This window comes from Notamacropus eugenii, chromosome 2 (assembly GCF_028372415.1).
Source record: "Notamacropus eugenii isolate mMacEug1 chromosome 2, mMacEug1.pri_v2, whole genome shotgun sequence".
Lineage (NCBI taxonomy): Eukaryota > Metazoa > Chordata > Mammalia > Diprotodontia > Macropodidae > Notamacropus > Notamacropus eugenii.
In genome coordinates this window covers 62,478,152-62,492,903 of record NC_092873.1, presented here as the reverse complement: position 1 = coordinate 62,492,903, position 14,752 = coordinate 62,478,152, and positions in this window count along the sequence as shown.

The following is a 14,752-nucleotide window of genomic DNA, read 5'->3' as shown; positions in this document are numbered from 1 at the left end:
CTAAGCATTTGTAACGCTTGTATTCACAAGCAGGCCAGATAGAATCCCAGCTAGACAGGGTCTGAGCTGGATTGAATCTGAGCCTAGAAGAGGATATTCAATACTTAAATAACCTCATCTCAGAAAACCAAATTGAACAAGTCATCAACAAACTCCCTAGGAAAACCTCTCCAGGACCACATGGATTTTCAAGCAAATTGTAGCAAACATTTAAGGAAGAGTTAATTCCAATACTATATGGACTATTTGGGAAAATATGTGGAGTCCTCCCAAATTCTTTTTATAATATAAATATAGTTCTGATACCTAAACCAGAAAGAGCCATAACAGAGAAAAAACTATTTCCGAGTAATTTCCCTAATAAATATAGATGCAAAATTTTTAAATAAAATATTAGCAAAAAGACTATAGTAACTTCGCAAGAGAATAATAGAGTATGATTGGATAGGATACATGCAAGAAATGCAGGGCTGGTTCAATATTAACAAAACTACCAGTGTAGTTGATGAAATCAACAACAAATATAACAGAAACCATATGATTATCTTAATAGATTCAGAAAAAGCATTTGACAAAATATAACTCATTCCTAATGAAAATATTGGAGAGTTTGGGAATAAATGGAGCTTTCCTTAAAATGATAAGTAGCATCTACCTAAAATCAGCAGCAATTATACATGATGAGGATAAGCTAGAAGTAAGATTGGGGGTGAAACAAGGATGTTCATTATCACCACTGTTATTCAGTATGGTACTAGAAAGTTAGCTTCAGCAATAAGAGAAGAAAAAGAAATTGAAGAAATTAGAACAGACAAAGAAGAAATTAAGTTATCACTCTTGGCAGATCATATAATAATATACTTAGAGAATCCTAGAGAATCAAGTTAAAAAAAAAAACTACTTGAAATAATAACTTTAGAAAAGTTGCAGGATATAAAATAAACCCACAAAAATCATTGACTGCTGCCACCTGAGGAGGTCTGAGTTTTGGGGACACCCTGATCCCTTCTCAGCCAGCCGAAAAAACTCTCTCACTGACCATTAGAGGCTATGAGTTGAGGGATCTGCGCTGCCACTGGAGATTCTGTCCCTGAAGCCTGCTCAGATCTGCTCCTCTTGGTGTCACCTGGCCAAGGCTGGTTGGGGCCCTGCTCTGCTGCTTGTGCAACAGACCTTTCTGATCAGTCCTTCAGGTCACTCTGGGCTAGAAATCTCCTCCACTCTGTTGTCTTTGGCTTCTGCTGCTCTAGAATTTGTTGAGAGTTCTTCTTTACAGGTATTTTATGGGCTGTGGGGTAAGTGCAAGTGTATGTGCATTTTTCTACTTCAGCATCTTGGCTCTGTCCCCCCTCAGTTGTTTTTCCAATGAGATATTTTACATTTTCTTCCTTTTCCGTTCTTTTGGTTTTGTTTTGCAATTTCTTGGTTTCTCATAAAGTCATTAGTTTCCATCTCTTCCATTTTAATTTTTAAAGAATTATTTTGTTCGGTGAACTTTTGAACCTCCTTTTCCATTTGGCTAATTCTGCTTTTTAAAACATTCTTCTCCTTATTGCCTTTTTGGACCTCTCTTGCCAATTGAGTTAGCCTATTTTTAAAGGTGTTATTTTCTACAGCATTTTTTGGGTCTCCTTTAGCAAGCTGTTGACTCACTTTTCATGATTTTTTTGAGTTGCTCTTATTTCTCTTCCCAATTTTTTCTCCACCTCTCTTACTTGATTTTCAAAGTCCTTTTTTAATTCTCCCATGGCCTGGGAACATTGCATATTTATTTTGGAGGTTTTTCATGCAGAAGCCATGACTTTTATGTCTTACTCTGATGGCAAACATTGTTCTTCCTCATTGGAAAGGATGGGAGAGTATACTTGTTCACTAAGAAAGTAACCTTCTATAGTCTTATTTTTTTCCCTTTCTTGGGCATTTTCCCAACCAGTTACTTGACTTTTGGGTCCTTAGTCAAGAGTAGGGCATACTCTGGGCACCTGTAAGATCTCAGTTCCTCCAAGGTGGCATAATCAAGGGAGAGGAGTTTACTCTCTGGCTTGGCTTCAGCTGAGATTCATATCATTTGCTCAATTCCCCCAGGGGCTTTAAGCAGTAACAGGGCCACCACTCAGGGCTGAGGTTTAGATCAGCTGCTCAATTCCCCCAGGGGCTTTATCCAACAGTGGAAGCTGGCTGCTGCTTGCCCCAGCCATAGCCTGGTGCTGCTGCTGCTGCTGCTATTGCCTCCATCGCTGCTGCCTCTGCTGCTGTTGCCACTGCCTGGGACCAGGGTTAGGGGAGGACCCTGCTTCCTTGTCATGGATATGATAAAGCCCTTTCATTGAACTCTGAAGCTGCCTTTGGTGCCTTTGGATTGAGAAATCTGCAAAAATACACTGCTGTTGGGGATTTCACCCCCAGGCCTGCTCTGCCCCTGCTCCTCCTGGCTCTCCATGGCTAAGGCTGGGCTGCGGTCATGTCCTGTGTGACAGACCTTTCCTGTTGGCCTTCCAGGTGACCCTGGACGGAAAATCTCTGCTCCATCGTTCTGTGGCTTATGCTGCTCTAGAATTTGTTGATAGTCTTTCTTTACAGGTATTTTATGGGCTGTGAGGGGAGAGCTAGAGTATGTACATCTTTCTACTCCACCATCTTGGCTCCTCCCCCAATATTTCTGTCTTTTTAAGAATGCTTTCTTAATCTCTGAAATTTCTTTACCTAAATGTTCATTTCGCAAAGTTAGGGTGTGTGTGGTTGGGGGGGGTGTGTTAGTGTGAAAAATATTTTGCTATTTATGGTCATTTTAGTACGTTCAAATGCAAAGAGGAACTGGTGAAATTTCAAGCATGTAAAGGGAGTTTGAGGCCATAGATGGTCTGAGTACAAGCCAAGTTCCAGACTAGGGGAATTTACATTTACTTCTGAGAGTCAGGTCCTTGAGAAGACACACCTTCATTCAATTTCTCACATCCACTCCCATGTTGGTCTTTTGCAATTTAACATCATCTGTAGCCACAACCCTGTGGAACCTCTCTTTCCAAAATTATACTATCAATCTCTTAACTGGTAAATCCAATGGCCCTTTCTCACTACTGGCCTTGAGCACTGTTGGTTTTCTTCACATCACTATTGATTGGGAAGTAGTGGATTCACATAATATGACCCAGCCATTTTCAGGAGTCAGCACATTAGTGCTGACATTCCTTGTCTGCTACATCCCTCCATAATTCTCAGAGGAACTGACTTCACGTATTTTCCTATTTTGGAAATTGCATGTTTTATTATAGACTTAACCTCTAAAATTTAACAACAATTTTAATTAGATGCAATTATTTATTAGACGAAATTAATTATGCAATTATTAGGTGCAATTTATATTTAAGCTAATTTATTTCAGTACATAAAGCCCCTCTAATCTTCATTAGACTTTTTTATCAAATGGACATCATTCATTTTGACTCACTTGATGATGTTTCACATAAGCTCCCTGTTTCTGATCTTGGTTTCCCATCCTATTCCCAGCATTCCTTCTCATTTTATAAAGTATTCCCATATTTCTATGTATTCTTCATATTTATTTATTTTAATTGCATGATGAATGCATTATATTGACAAAAGCACATCTTTAGCCATTACCTTCTGATTATTTAGTTTGATTCTTGTTGTTGTTAATAATCTAATACAGCTAGGAACATTCTTTCTTTTCTTTGTTTCACTTTTTTTCCCTTAGCACAACATCCTTTCTATTTTATTTCTGATAGTACTATTAGGGTATGATCTCCAAAATTGAATTATTGGGTCAAAAATATGATAGCTGTTATTATATTTATGCTGGGTTTCCAGATTGTTCCTCAAAGGGAGTTTACAAGTTTTTAGTTATACCAGAAAGGAGTCAATGTGCCTATCTGGTAAAATACTTTATTCAAAGCTTTGTATTGCAAATAAATACCACCAACTACCTGTTGACATTCACTTTATTTAACATCTATTCCTAAAGTGTCATAACACTATTTCAGTGACTCTCTTGTAATCTGCATCTGCATCTGAATCTTTTCTTCATTCCTTCTCATTTACTTTTTCTAACAAGATTATAGTTGGAGTATAGAGGTAATTAGAGGGTTTGTGGAAGAGAGTACTTGATCTCAAATCAGGAAGCAAAGAATTCAAATATGACCTCAGACACTTATTAGCTGTGTGACCTTGGGCAAGTCACCTCGCCTCTGTTTGCCTCAGTTTCCTCATCCATCAAATGGAGATAACAGTATCTATCTCCCAGGGTTGTTGTGAATATCAAATGAGATCTGAGATCTGGCACATAGTAGGCACTATGCAAATATTTATTTTCTCCCCTTTCTATCGTATAGTGCCTTCCTCCGTTTTTCTCTTATTACATTATTTCTTAAAAAGCTTTCCAGTTATCTTGGTATTCCTTCTATTTATTAGTTTTAAATTCATCATAAACTATTACATTAATTTACGATTAATCATTTCCTTTTGTTGGACACATAGGGTTTTTGAGTAGTTTCAGTTAATGTAATATGTTGCTATGAAACTTTTTTGAACAGCAGTCTATTTTAACTAATTTTTTTCTGTGCAAATCTATTACAGGGTTTATTCCAAACCATGTAATTACTGAGCTAATGGTATGGATATCTAATAACTTTTAGCAAATTTCATCCCATTGGTCTTCAAAAAAGATCTTAGGAGTTTCAATTATACCAGCTGTGAATGAGTATACTTATTTGTCCAGAGTGTTGAGTTTCTTAACCAATTAAATACTTATTAATTTTTGCAACTTTGATAGGTATGATGTGGTAAATAAAAGTTTATTTTTTTAAAATCCACATCCTTTTGGTTATTACTGGTTATTGAACATTTCTACAAGTGGTCATTTGAAATATTTGCTTCTTGTTTTGGAAATTGTCTGTTACTACCATTTAATTATTTAAAAATTTTCCATTAACATATATTGAGATGTCAAAATTTTCTCTCTCTCTCCCTCCCTCTCTCTCTCCATCTCTCTCTGTCTCTCTGTCTGTCTCTCTGTCTCTGTCTCTGTCTCTCTCACATGCACACACTCATATCCTAGCATCTCTCTGTTCATGTGTGTCTTTGAAAAATCTTTAAAACCAATTCAAATAAATCTTTTATGGCAGGTACACAATGGCATACTCAGCATTATCTCAACCAATCACAAACTACAGGGTTTAAGAGGATATTGCTCCATCAGACTGCTAGAGACTTGGGCAGAAGCTGGGTTACATGTGTTTTACGATAATAATGCAATAAAATCAGAATGAAATAATAACAAGTAAAAACAATATAATTATTTAGAAAGTTAAATCTTTGCGTTTAAGGTGGAAATCAGAAAACAAGGAATAGAATATTTTAAAGAGCAATGTCCACTCTGACTTCTGTGTAATAGTAATCTTTGAATGACACAGATTAAGAGAGAGGCAGCAGCATTCTCTTACCAGGGATATACTTAAATAGTCCTAAGAGGATCAGGATAGGAAAGAGAACAGGATGAGGTTGAGGCATCTCCTTTTTACAAGTCCACTGAGTCACTGGTTCTTCTGGCTCCATCATCAATGAGTTTCATACTTCTTTACTCACAGCGTGCCAGAGAACCTCATTATGGACTCATACATGGTCAGCTGGAAAAAATACAGTGATTTCATCATCCTCAAGTGCCCAATAATAAGCTAGGAAATTCTCTGTTTCAGCTTCAAAGGTCAGTGAGAAAGCTCTTTCACTTGGATGAGAAGGAAATGTGGAGGCCTAGACCTGGTCTCAGGCAGCAGCAGCTGCAATTGTTGGATCCCTAGCCTAAAGCTTCTGAGGGATTTGAGCAGCTGATCTGGGTCTCAGCCCTGAGTGGCTGCCCTGGGGTGAGGAGGAGTGCTGGTGTGGGGGAGCTGGTGGAGGCTCTGTAAAGGGAATTCTCCTCACAGACCAGAGCACAAAGGAGAGGAATAAACTCCTCTCCCTTGATTGTGCCACCTTGGAGGAACTGAGAACTTACATCCTTTTGGATGAGAAAGAACAATGCTTGCCATAAGAGAAAGACCTAAACGTCAAGATTTCTGCATCCAAAATTTCCAAAATAAATATGCGATGGTCTCAGGCCAAGGAAGAGCTCAAAAAGGATTTTGAAAATCAAGTAAGAGAGGTGGAGGAAAAATTGGGAAGAAAAATGAGAATGATGCAAGAAAATCGTGAAAAGCAAGGCAACAGCTTGCTAAAGGAGGCCCAAAAAATGCTGAAGAAATTAACACCTTTAAAAATAGACTAACTCAAATGACAGAAGAGGCCCAAAAAGTCAATGAGGAGAAGAATGTTTTAAAGAACAGAATTAGCCAAATGGAAAAGGAGGTTCAAAAGGTCACTGAAGAAAATAGTTTTTTAAAAATTAGAATGGAGCAGATGGAAGCTAATGACTTTATGAGAAACCAAGAAATTACAAAACAAAACCAAAAGAAAGAAAAAATAGAAGACAATGTGAAATGTCTCATTGGAAAAACAACTGACCTGGAAAATAGATCCCGGAGAGACAATTTAAAAATTATGAGACTACCAGAAAGCCATGATCGAAAAAAGAGCCTAGATATAATCTTTCATGAAATTATCAAGGAAAACTGTCCTGATATTCTGGAATCAGAGGGTAAAATAAATACTGAAAGAATTCACTGGTCACCTCCTGAAAGTGATCTGAAAAGAAAACCTCCTAGAAGTATTGTAGCCAAATTCCAGAGTTCCTAGGTCAAGGAGAAAATATTGCAAGTAGTCAGAAACAAATAATTTGAGTATTGTGGAAATACAATAAGGATAATACAGGATGTTGCAGGTTTCTACATCAAGGGATCCAACGAGTTGGAATATGATATTCCAGAAGTCAAAGTAACTAGTAGTAAAACCAAGAATCACCTACCTAGCAAAACGATGTAAAATACTTCAAGGCAAAAAATTGTCATTCAATGAAATGGAAGACTTTCAAGCATTCTTCATGACAAGGCTAGAGTTGAATAGAAAATTTGACTTTCAAACACAAGAATCAAGAGAAGTATGAAAAAATAAAGAGGAAAGAGAAATCACAAAGGATTTACTAAAGTTGAACTCTTTACATTCCTACATGGAAAGATAATATTTGGAACTCTTGAAATTTTTCTCAGTATCTGAGTAGTTGCAAGGATTACACACACACACACACACACACACACACACACACACACACACACACACAGGGCACAGTTGAGTTGAGTAGGAAGGGATGATATCTAAAGAAATAAAATTAAAGGTTGAGAGGAATATTTTTGGAGGAGAGAGAGAAAAATAGAAGAGAGCAAATTATCTGTCATAAAAAGGCAAGAAAAAGCTTTTTCAGTGGAGGGGAAAAGGGGAAGGTGAAAGAGAAAAAGTCTGCTTTTGCCACATTTGGCTTAAGGAGGGAAAAATATGGACACACAATTTGGTATGAAAATCTATCTTACACCACAGGAAAGTAGGGGAGAAAGGGATAAGTGGGATATATACTCCAAGTAGTATAGCATTCAAATTCTTAGAGTAGAAGTTAAGGGATTTACAGGAAGAAATAGAGAGTAAAACCGTACTAGTGGGGGACCTCAACCTCTCCCTTTCTGAACTTGTTAAATCTAAAGTCAAAGTAAACAAGAAAGAAGTTAAGGAGGTGAAAAACCTCTGGATAAAACTCTGGAGAAAATTTAATGCAGATAGAAAGGAATATACCTTTTTTCTCAGTGGTACATGGCACATGTACAAAAATTGACCATGCACTAGGGCATAAAGACCTCACAATCCAGTGGAGAAAGGCAGAGATAGTTAATGCATCCTTCTCAGATCACAATGCAATAAAAATTATGTATAACAAAAGGCCATGGAAAGACAGACCAAAAATTAATTGGAAACTAAATAATCTAATCCTGAAGAATGAGTGGATTAAACAATAAATCACAGAAACAATGAACAGTTTCATTCAAGAAAATGACACTAATGAGACAACCTACCAAATCTTTTGGGATACTGCAAAAGCAGTTCTTAGGGGAAGCTTTATATCTTTGAATACCTACATGAATGAAATACAGAAAGAGGAGATCAATGAACTTGGCATGCAGCCGAGAAAGTTAGAAAATAGAACAAGTTGAAAATTCCCAAGTAATTACCAAATTAGAAATATTGAAAACCAAAGGAGAAATGAATAAAATAGAAACTAAGAAAAGTATTGAATTAATAAATAAAACTTAGATTTGGTGTTATGAAAAATCAATCAAATTTATAAACTTTGATCAATTTGATTGAAAAAGAAAGAAGAAAACCAAATCACCAATATCAAAAATTAAAAGGCTTAACTCACCTCCACTGAGAAGGAAATTAAAACAATAATTAGAAATTACTTTACCCAACTATATGCCCATAAATTCGACAATCTAAATGAGATTGATGATATTCTAAAAAATATAAATTGCCCAGATTAACAGAAGAGGAAATTGAATGCTTAAATAACCCCATCTCAGAAAAAGAAATCCAATAAACCATCAATGAACTCCTTAGGAAAAATTCTCCAGGGCTAGATGGATTGACAGGTGAATTCTATCAAACATTTAGATAACAATTAATTTCAATACTATATTCACTATTTGGGAAAATTGGGGAAGAAGGAGTCCTCCCAAATTCTTTTTATGATATAAATATGGTTTTGATATGTAAACCAGGAAAAGCCAAAACAGAAAGAAATTTGTAGACCAATTTCTCTAATGAATATACATGCAAAAATTTTAGATAAGATTTTAGCAAAAACAATACAGCAGCTTATCATGAGAGTAATACATTATGATCAGGTAGGTTTTATACCAGGAATGTAGGGCTGGTTCAATATTAAGGAAACAATTAGCATTATTGATCATATCAACAACAAAACTAACAGAAACCACATGATTGTTTCTATAGATTTAGAAAAAGCTTTTGACAAAATACAACACCCATTCTTATTGAAAATACTGGAGAGCATAGAAATAAATGGAATTTTCCAAAAAATAATAAGCAGCATGTGCCTAAAACCTTCAGCAAGTATTATATGCAATGCAGATAAACTAGATGCATTCCCAGTAAGATCAGGGGTGAAAGAAGGATGTCCATAATCATCTCTATTCTTCAATATGCAAGTAGAAATGTTAGCTGTAGTAATAAGAGAAGAAAAAGAAATTGAAAGATTTAGAATGGGCAATGAAGAAACTAAATCATTGCTCTTTGCAGATATGATGATATACTTAGAGAACCCCAGAGATTCAAGTAAAAAACTACTTGAAATAATAAACAACTTTGGCAAATTTGCAGGTTACAAAATAAACCCACACAAATCGTTTGCATTTCTATATATTACTAAAAAACCTCAATAGCAAGAGATAGAAAGAGAAATCACATTTAAAGCTAGGGTAAACATAATAAAATAATTGGGAGTCTACCTGCTAAAACAAATCCATGGACTATATGAACACAATTACAAAACACTTTTCGCACAAATTAAGTCAGATCTAAGTAAGTGGAAAAACATCAGTTGCTTGTGAGTAGGCCAAGCCAATATAATAAAAATGACAATTCTACCTAAATTCCTTTACTTATTCAGTGTCACACCAATCAGACTATCAGATAATTATATTCTATAGCTAGAAAAAATAATATCAGAATTCATCTGGAAGAATAAAACATTCAGAATAGCAGGGGAACTAATGGAAAAAAATGCTAGAAGGTGGCGTACCCCTATCTGATCTCAAATTGTATTATAAAGGGGTAATTATCAAAACCACTTGGTACTGCCTAAGAAAGAGCAGGGTAGACAAGTGGAATATGCTAGATACTCAAGACGCAGTACTCAATAAATATAGCAATCTACTGTTTGATAAACTCAAGGACCCCAGCTTATGAGATAAGAACTCACTGTTTGACAAAAATTTCTGGAAAAATTGGATAAACGTGTGGTGGAAACTAGCCATAGACCAATGCCTGACATTGTACACAAGAATAAAGTCCAAATGGGTACATGATCTAGGTATAATGATAGATACTGTAAACAAATTAGTGGATCAAAGAATAGTGTACTTATCAGATTTATGGAAATGGGAAGAATTTTTGACTGAATAAGAGATAGGAAGTATTATTAAGCGCAAAATGGATAATTTTGATCACATTACATTGACAATTTTTTGCACAACCAAACCGAATTCAACCAAGATTAGGAGAGAAATAGAAAACTAGGAAGGAATTTTTGCAACTAGTGTCTGTAATAAAGTCCTCATTTCTAAAATACATAGAGAACTGAGTCAAATGTATAGGAATGCAAGCCGTTCCCGAATTTATGAATGGTCAAAGGATATGAACAGGCAGTTTTCAGAGGAAGAAATTAAAGCTATCTACAGTCATATGAAAAAATGCTCTAAATCAGTATTGATTAGAGAGATGCAAATTGAAACAACTCTGAGATACCACATCACACCTGTCAGATTGACTAACATGGCAAAACAGGAAGATGATATATCTTGGAGAAGATACGGGAGAGTTGGAACACTAATTCATTGTTGGTGGAGCTGTGAGTTGGTCCAACCATCCTAGAGAGCATTTTGGAACTATGGCCAAAGGCTCCAAAAATGTGCATACCTTTTGACCCAACAACACTGTTTCTAGTACTGTATCCCCAAGAGATCATAAAAATGGGAAAGGGACTCACTTGTACGCAAATATTTATAGCAGCTCTGTTTGTGCTGGCCAAAAACTGGAAGCCAAGGGGATGCCCATCAACTGGGGACTAGCTGAATAAATTGTGGTATAGGAATGTAATGGAATACTATTATGCTATAAGAAATGGTGAACAGGAAAACTTCAGAGAAGCCTGGAAAGACTTATATGAACTGATGCTGAGTGAAAGGAGCAGAACTAGGAGAACTTTGTACGCAGAAACAACCACAGCATGCGAGGAATTTTTCTGGTAGACTTAGTACTTAATTGCAATGCAAGGACTTAAAATATTCTTAAATAATCATCTCTTGAGGCAAAATGCCTTCCACATCCAGGGAAAGACCTATGGAATTCCATCACAGAATGAAGCAGATCATTTTCTCTTGTATTATGTTTTGGTTTGTTTTATGATTTCGCCCATTTATTTTAATTCTTTTATTCAACAGGACTAAGGTGAAGACGTATTTAACAGGAATGTATGTATGGAACCTATATAAAACTGTATATCATCTCAGAGAGGGAGTGGGGAAGTAAAGGGGAAAGGGATAAGTGAGGGGAAAAATCTAAGGTGTATGTAAGTGATTGTAGAACATTGAAAACAAAATAACTATAAAAGAATTGAGTTCCAAATTCTCTCCCTCCTTGGCTCTCCTTCTTTCCTAAAACAGTATTTGATGTAGGTTATACTTCAACAACTATGCACGATATATTTCCATATTATGTTGTGAAAGAAAACACAGACCAAATACAAAAACAAAACCACAAAGAAAATAAAACGAAAAACAGTCTGTTTCATTCTATATTCAGACTCCATCAGGTTTTTCTCTCCAGGTGAAAAGCATTTTTCTTCATGAGTTCTTTGCAATTGTCTTGGCTCATAATATGGCTTTGAAGAGCTGTCATTTACAGTTGATCATTGTACAATATTATTGCTATCATGTACAATATTCTCCTGGTTCACTCACTTCCCTTAGCCATAGTTTGTGTAAGTTTTTCTTGTTTTTTTCTAAAATCATTCTGCTTGGTCGACTTCTGAAAAACCTGGAAAGACTTATATAAACTGATACTGAGTGAAGAGAACCAGGAGAACGTTGTACATAATAATAGCTACATTGTCTGATGACTAGCTTTCATAGACTTAGATCTTCTCAGCAATGCTAGAATCTAAGACAACCCCAAAAGACTCATGGTGGAAAATGCTCTCCACATCCAGAGAACGAATTATGGAGTCTGAATGACATTTGAAGCATAATACTTTATCTCTTTTTTTGGTGACTTGTTTTGTTTCTTCGTTCTTGTGGTCCCTCCCATTAATCCTAATTCTTTTTAATGACATGACTAATGTGAAAATATATTTAATATGAGTGTATATGTAAAGCGTATATCAGATTGCATGCCATCTTGGGCAGGGGGAAGGAGAAGGAGGGGGAGAGAATTTAAAACTCAAAAGCTTATGAAAGTGAATGTTAAAAACTAAAAATAAATAAATTAAAAATACTGACTTCCACAAAAAAAAATATCATCTTGCTTGTCATTTCTTAAGAGTACAATGCTACTCCATCACAGTCATATACCACCACTTGTTCAGCCATTCCCCAAATGATGGATATACTCTCAATTTCCAATTCTTTGCCACCACAAAAAGAGCTGCTAGAAATATTCTTGTACAAAAGGTCCTTCCACTCCTTTTTAAACATCTCTTTGGGCCCCAAACCTAGCAGTGTTATTGCTGGATCAGAGAGTATGCACAGTTTTATAGCCCTTTTATTACCAAAACTTAAAAAAATTGCCTCTCTTCAGTTTTGGAGTCTTGTTAGTCTGAGTTAGTTTGAGAAGATTCGAATATCCTTAGAACTGAAAAATGTTGAACTTCCCAGATCATTTGGTTAGTAAGAAATGATTTAGAGAAAGGATAAATGTTAACAAATAAGAAGCCCCAAGTGTAGATATACTCTGTACATTACCAGATCTCCAACATCATGTTTACAAGAAACATCATGGTTACAAGGAAGACATAGAAGGTTTTAGAAGGTGATGCTCCAGTTCTGATTACAATGCCTTATATTAATTCTTACATTTAAAAAATTCATCGTTTTCTCTATAGATTTTAAAATGGTTGTTGGCATATGGAAAGTGTCTTTTAGATTTCTTGTGAAAAAACGGTTCTGGTTTAAGAATGGAGGAAGGCTATACAGCAGCCTTTATTGGAATCACTTAGGGAGTCAGTGGCTCATAGATGGAGAGCTAGAATGGAACTTAGATACCATCTAGTACAATCCCTACTTTTTATAGATGAGAAAACTGAGGCCCAGAGAAATGAAATGACTTCCTCCCGATTTCCCAGGTACTATGTGACAGAGGTTAGATTCAAACCTATCTTCTGAGACCAACTCCTGAATCTTCCAATTGATCTTGAGTTTGGTTCCCTGAAGTCTATATTTTCTGCTTACTTCTATCTCTTCCACCTTGTCAAGCCAAGCTTTTCTTAACTATTAATAAACTACACATAAACAAGGGCAATGTTTATGTCTCGGGAGGAGAACATATACAAGGTTATGAGCCACCAAAATTTTGGAGCCATGATGAGTATGAAAAGAGAGAAGAAAGGACCAGCTGAAAGAAGTTTTTGAATTGAAAGTAAAGAGAGAGATGAGGGCAATAGCCCCTGGCTACAGGATCCTGTGCGATATTTCCCTTCTGCCAACTGGTCAGAACTGAGAAACATAAGAAAGCAATACCCTTTTGGCCATGTCACTATGATAATGTGTTAAAAATGACAATATGACCAAAGCTAACTTAGTGATTTAATGCTATACCAGACAAATTATGGTCTCTTTCCTCTTCATACTGTTCCATTTGGGCCTGATTACTGTGCTCGCAGGTTGCTTTGTTTTGGAATGGAATTTGGCTGAAATTCCTTCATTGAGCATTGATATGGGGATCACTCCATCATCCTGATTCTAGATCCCAGCAAGCTGAGACAGGCCTTTCTAAGGGTGCTATGGAAGCTCCATGACTGTGTCAAAAGCTCTGGGAAACCATAAGTTATGGAGACCTATTTCTATTCTCATCTGGCATCTTCAGTGATCTGGAAGCTTTCAAAGAGTCCTTGGGCATTATTTTGTTTGGGCTTTCTTTCTTCACATCTATCACAGTGACAGTCCTTAATTGGTGTTTCATATATATATATATATGCATGTATATGTATATGTATGTATGTATGTATATATATGTATGTATGCATGTATATGTATATGTATGTATGTATGTATGCATGTATATGTATATGTATGTATGTATGCATGTATATGTATATGTATGTATGTATGTATATATATATATGTTATTTGTGCTTGAATGGTATAACTTTTCTAAGGTTCTTCTGTCTGTTTTCATTGCCCATCAGTGAGGTTCATTGAAATTCAAAACTGAAAAATCCAGAAGTCATGATACTAAGAACTATCATACTTATTTCTTAATTGTATAATATGTCAAGTAATGTAATGGGTTTTTTTGTGGATTAGTCATCTATAGCTGAATGATGTCGTAGGGCTTGTCAAAGATGACACAACTAGTATCAAAATAGGACTCAAATTTCAGGCTTTCCTAAAAACTATGCAATTTTTATACATCGCTGGTCAAATAGGGTCTCTATGAAGAAAAACAAAGTCAGTTCATGTTGAATCTGGGATATCCATGGCATAGCCTTCTACTTTGTTTCACCTGACCTTTCACAAGGGCCCTAGATCCCTCATACCAATAAACATTTAAAGTGCCCAAGAGTGGAGACGTAGATTCACAACCGGGATTTGGACAGGTTGAGTCTAAGACTAGGAAAAAGGAGGATACTATGATGCCCATTTATTTTACCAAATGTTTTATTATTTCTTTGAACTTGTTTTTTCCCATTAACGGTTCATTTCAACAAGAAGGGGTGTGTGTGCGTAAGTGTGTGTGTGTGTGTGTGTGTGTGTGTGTGTGTGCTCCTGCTTGTATATGTGTATTAGTAGGAAGAAAACAT